The following is a 6,512-nucleotide window of genomic DNA, read 5'->3' on the forward strand; positions in this document are numbered from 1 at the left end:
CAATCCTCTTCATGCCATGCCAAATCCAATTAACCATATTCAAAACATTATGACAATGTCATCACTACCATCTAAACCAACATAAGCCATGATAAATCATTCATCATAATCATCATTCATAAATTCAACCAAAAATATATTCCATCTTCCCATTCAAATATCAACATCACCATCATAGATAATTTCAACCTAAACTAAAATCCATTTTCCATACAATATCACCAACATCATCACTATCATTCATAACCAACAAAGTTCCATTACCATTCAAAAAATATTACAATAATATCATCATCATTGTTCAAGTGTCCATACATCCCAAAATACAAAAACAATACAAAGCAAGTTAAAAATGAAAAAGCTGTGAAATCATAACTGAGCAAGCAACATCAATAACTAAGTAAGCTGCAAAATATCCTCCACATGCTCACATATAGCCTTCACACACACAGACCCCGATCATTAGGAAAATGGGAGAATAAAGTTTACTCAAAATGTGCACAAAATAGAGCATAAATTTTCTTTAATTCAAAGCTCAATTCAAGTGGAATTAAGGAGGAGAAGAGAATTAAAGGAAGCAGAGAAAGAGATAACACAAAAGGAAGCAAAAGAAGAATCCATACCTAAAAGTTGAAGCCTCACCGGAAACTGCAAATTTCTCCGAAAAACCAGAACTTCGGTCATGTAAAACTTCTCATTGTTTGTGAAGAAACTTGATACAAACCTGTAGCTTTGATCATGTTGAACGATTACCCCATGAAAATATAACAAAGTGCATGAACCTAGCCATTTAATTTTGGAATTAGGTCAACTGTTCTTCATGCGTTTTGAGCTATTTGCGCCCCCTTCTTTCTTTTTTTAGTTTTATTTTCTAATTTGGGCCAAGCCCATTCCATTTGTTTTTTGTTTACCATTACATATCCATGCATGACCACGCCCCCTCCCTCTATCATTTTCATTTTATCTTTATTATTTCCATTTTATCTTATTTTATTATTTGATTAATCCAAAGATCATTAAATAAGTGGTAAATAAAATCAATCTTTACAAACTAAAAATAAACACTTGATCAAAATCAAGTAGTTTTCAAAAGAGACATCTCACTACCTCGCCATCTAACTAAAACTAATTGAATCGATTCCAAACCAACACAAACCAAACGCTTGATCACAACCCAAGAAATAAAATTCATTATTAGTAGTTTAGTATATTTAGACTTATAAGAAACAATGAACCCTATGTTATTCAATGCCTATTCCTAACTCTACCCAATGACTTTCTATTTAGAGTCTCCCTTTAAATATGGGAGTCTATTCACTTTCTTCTCTGTCATAATCCCAGTGACAGGGACAAACAACCACTAAACCCTGGTGATCAACTTTAATCTTCACAAGATAAAGAATGTTGAATATTACAACTCAACTGGACAAACCTTCTATGCCAAGTTACTGAAACATAGATGTGTACATACATAATATTGATTACAACTCAACTAGACAAACCATTTATGCCAAGTTATTGAAACATAGATGTGTACATCAAGATTCAACAATAATCCTCTAAGGATGTTAACATGAATACACGACACAAAACCTAACACTCTAAGACCTTCAATGGGAGTTCTTGCTTCCAATGTAGGTTTTGATCTTCTTATATAGCAAATAACTCTGGGCTTTTCCCTTGGGTATCTTCACATATTTTCATCCAGAATCTTTGCAAAATCTATTAGATATTTGATTTTCTCCTTGAATATCTCCAATAAAAAGATATGATTTGGTTTGTTACAAATTCAAATTTAAATCTCTTTTAAATCTGATTTGATCTTCCAGCTGTCCACAAATCATATAATCATATTGCTAAAATAAATAGCAATAAAACATAACTGAATCTTTTTAAAAGATTATGTTAAAACGTAGCAATTTGGCGCCTATTGCACAGGGTCCAGATGTTGGACCCACATGTTGGAGCATCATGTCCAACATGTGTTCTTCATACAACTTTAGCAAGCTAGCCCAATCTTGAACACTTAGACACTTCTCTAAGTTGTTGTTTTGCTAAAATGCAGTCAATCAAAAGTGTTATTCCAATAGGAACTACATACATCAATTCGAAGAAGCTTTTACAACAAACAACTTATCACCACAAACTTAGCGATTAAGTTACAACACATTTTTTAATAATCTTAAGTATTTGAATTCCAAGATGATGATTGATCTCTCCTTTAAATGTTACAATTCAATAATATATACACCTTAAGTTCTCAGAATATATTATGAAACTTTTTTTGAATAATTTAAAGGTTAAGCACAAAATTTCAACATTTAAAAAATAAATGGACACTTAAAAAATTGATTTAAATTGTATTAAAATTTGTTCGAAAGATGTAATTGGTGATTATGATGATTTTTCCTTAAATATATGTTAAGAAACTTTTATGATATGATGCATTGGTTTGTAGATGATTAATGAAGACTTGGAATGGTTCATGAAAAAAACACAATTCTGCATTTTGTACCCATTTTTCAAAATTAGGTAAATGGTTACCTGATTTAAAAATTGCAGAACGATTTTGAAATTTCAAATAGAAACGGTCATGTAATAGATTTCTTAAATCAGCTAACCGCTTACCTGACTTAAAAAGTGCATAACGTTTTTAAAAAAATTAAACATAATGAACATGTAACAGATTACGTGATTTATGTAACCGATTACCACCCTATAAATTTTGAAAAATATGTTTTGAAAATGATTGAATTGAGTGGTTTTGATGAATGAATGCTTAAAAACTTTAGAGATGAATATATTAAGGTTTTTCTGAGCATTTAAAGTTTATACTTAATGGATTGCAATTAAGTACCTTAACACCAAGATCAATTTCCTGAAATTCAAAATATCCAATAGCTTATGCACTCTTGATATTTGATTGAGTTAGACTTCAAACTTTTTCTTCTTTTATAAGCTTTTGTATTCATCAAAACTAAACTAAGAAGATAAATGATGAACATCTTTTTCACAGTTATCATTGTAATATACATCTTATCATTGAATAAATACAAAACAATTGAATAATCTCTTATTTTATTTCTCCCTTTCTTAGGTTCAACCATGCTTCTCAATATGTGCAATATATTGTATGATGTGAGACTCTTAAGATATTCTCTCACGCCCAACACTATTGAATTTGGTGCATGGATATAAACGGTGGATAGTCTGATATTGAAAATCTGATAACATGTGACTCACCATATTTTAAAAGAAATTCTAATACCATCTTAAAATCGGTTTGTAAAGTGAAGATTTTTCCCCCTTATAAACAAAAATTCATACCATATATTATTTGATGTGAGACTCTTATATAACCGAGTACTCATGATTTTAATCATTATAAGTTTTTGAGTTCAATGGATTAATAAATTCATATGAAATGCAAAACAAGCTCCTCTGTCATGGTAGATTTGTGTTTCACATATATAATTTTCTCAAAGATGAACTCTCATAATCCACCCTTCCATCCCTATTTGAAAGGATGTATAAGATTACAACTGAGTAACCCGAAAACAAGGACTCTTAGAATAACAACAAACAACCGCAATCAATGACGATAGTCCCCATACCTCAACAATTACATGGAGAAAAAAAACAGATAGGAGAAAACAAATGCATGTATCAATAAAAAAATATACCAATGAAAAGTTGATCAATGCATTTTTACACTCTTTTATAACATTTTACTTGAAGTATACCGATAAGAAATTTATTTAAAAAAACAAAACAAAACAAACGGAACTTTAGTCTTATAATGGATCGATTAATGCCTAACGAGCCTATCTCTTATTCAACATTCAAAATTCATAATTCACTCTTATAAATAATTATATTAGAGAACCTTGGAAACTATATTTTACTTAGTTGTTTTCGTTTTCTTGCAAACTTTGTGATGGAAGATTAAAAAGGCTAAATTAATCTATTGATTAAGGATACTTATTTTAACAATTTCATTTCATATTCCTAATTCTTTCTCTATCAATTTAACCAAATTCTGGTTACATTTCTAAAGGGTAGAACATATTAGAGAACCGGTCTATTCAGAATCTGTTTCGGCGAAACTGTTAGTGTGTTGATTTTGATTGTTCAAGGAGTTGTGAAATTCAAATTACATAACCTTAGAAGTTGATTAAAAATTTGTGAAAGCGTGTCTTTGTCATTGGAATTTTTATCATGTGTTTTTGTTGAAAGAGGGATAGGAAAAATTGTGGTTGTGAGAGTGTCATGTGTCATGTGGTTTTGAAGCTGACACACCCAAACCAAATATAGAAATAGGAAACAGATACCAATCTTCCTAACTATCTCTAAATTCTAAATTAATACAACAACACATCGATCATACCTAGACCAATGACAACGACCACTTGTTTTTCCACTTTTCTTTTGACTGCGTTAACAGAGTAACAAACAATTACATTAAAATTTTGATATAAAAATGTTAGGGTATGTATTTGGTTTAGCTTCAAACTCACTAATGTTTTAAACCAAATTGAAAATTTTAAGACAAAAGAGAATCTTATCATTTTGAACATGTTGGTTTTACTTTATTCTAAAAAATATTTTTTTTAATGATACATATCTTTGTTTAAAAAAGATTTTCAATTTTTTTAAATAAAATTTTAAATAAAAATATAATTTAAATAGTTATTCTATATATATTATTTTAGATATTGTATTGTTTTATTAAAAAAAATTGAATAATAAAATTTTAAAAAATTAATTAATTTTTAAACTATTTCAAATAATTTTTCATAAAAATCAATGTTGAGATATAATTTTTTGAAAAAATTACGATTCGATTATGTTTTGATCTTAAATAATATATGTTTATGTTATAGAATGTCAAAATAAATCTTTCAATATTTATAAAAAACAAATTTAAATTTTTTTAATATTTTAAAATAATATTTTATAAAAATCAATTTTAAAATTAAAAAGAAAAAATCTATTTTTTTAAAAAGTAAAACAAACAAATTCAGTATGTAATATCCATTTTTAAATTGAGTAATTCACATGCATTTTATTCAATAATAAATTGAGTGTTTAACAAATTTAATGGAACCATTTAGATAGGTAATAGATGAAATCTCATGAATTAGTATGTTGATAAAGATTTGAGTCTTAAAAATGTGGTTCTCTTAAAATTTTATGTTTAAATTTTGTTAAATGCAAATAATTTTTATATTGAATCATATTTATGTATAATTTTGTTTGAGTTTTTAAACGAGACCTAAACAAATGAACGGTGAAATCAACGGTTTTTAATTAATCGATTATAAATTCCAAATTTGACGTAAATTTCACATACAAAACTTTGTGGCAGATGTGATCTGATTTGAATGGCTTACAAACAAGATGTCATCTTCAAATTAATGATTCTACAAATTTGGAAGAAAAAGAAATTGTTGGTAATTACAAGTTACTGTATGTATTATTACAAGTTTGCCCTATGCCCGTGGAGAACACCCAACACGTAATAGATCCTTCCTAGAAACACTTAGTTTTACCAAATTGGTAAATGACAAAAAAAAACAAGAAAGTATATTATTATTGCAATTTGACTTACATTACATAATGTGGTAAATAATTTTATGATACATAAATTTTACTCTATCATATTACTATTTTTTATAACAATTTTTTAATTATATAAAGTCCATTGTTTCAATTATTTTTATAATATTATATATATTTTTGTAAAAAAAATAAAAAGAGTTTTAAATGAAAATTTGATTTAAATATTTTTCATAAAAAAATGTTATTTTACATATTATATCATTTTTTATAACTTTATTTGAATATCAAAATTTCAAATAATCATTTAAATTTAAAGCTATATTAAATAGTTATTCATAAAAGTAATTTTTAAGGTATATTTTCTTTTGAAAGTTAAGCAATTTTTATTATATTAAAATATTTATTAATAATAATTAAGTTATAAAATGTTACAATTACTCTCTTAATTAAAAATATAATTTTGAAAACTAAATTTTTTCATTTTAAAATCTATAACAAATGGGACACAATAATTGTAAGTTTATAATTGTATACAAATTTGCAAATGGAAGACCCAAAAGTTAGAGTTTGTAAAAATTTCAAATATATTTTATAAATTAATTTTAAAAAATTGTTTGGAAGGGAGAAAATATGTTTACTATACTTTGAAACTTAGAAAAGAGTAAAGTTACTTTTTATATGTTTCATTTGTTTATATATTTTTTAAATATAATTCAAAATATTTATTATATAATAATAATTAAATTTTTTTGAATAGTAAATTAACTTACCGGCTATTTTTAACTTATTAAGTGTATAAATTCAAAGTTTAAAATTGTAAGCACTTTTTTCTTTATAAAAAATTTCAAGTTGAAGAACATGTAAAACAAATATATTCTTTAAAAAAAATACAAAGATAATTTTTTTATCAAAATAAATAAAAAGATAAAAAATGTTGAATTGCAGAACAC

The 6,512-nt window shown here is 26.3% G+C and overlaps 1 long non-coding RNA gene across 1 annotated transcript; it reads right to left on the reverse strand.

The window, feature by feature from the left end:
- Positions 1-234: 234 nt before the first annotated feature.
- On the reverse strand, positions 235-815 carry LOC127107047 (uncharacterized). Its single transcript, XR_007795617.1, has 2 exons — positions 624-815; positions 235-438 (listed from the first exon to the last, which is right to left on the reverse strand). It is a non-coding gene; the product is annotated as an uncharacterized LOC127107047 (long non-coding RNA).
- Between the last annotated feature and the right edge of the window lie 5,697 nt (positions 816-6,512).

The sequence above is a fragment of the Lathyrus oleraceus genome, chromosome 7 (assembly GCF_024323335.1).
Source record: "Lathyrus oleraceus cultivar Zhongwan6 chromosome 7, CAAS_Psat_ZW6_1.0, whole genome shotgun sequence".
Lineage (NCBI taxonomy): Eukaryota > Viridiplantae > Streptophyta > Magnoliopsida > Fabales > Fabaceae > Lathyrus > Lathyrus oleraceus.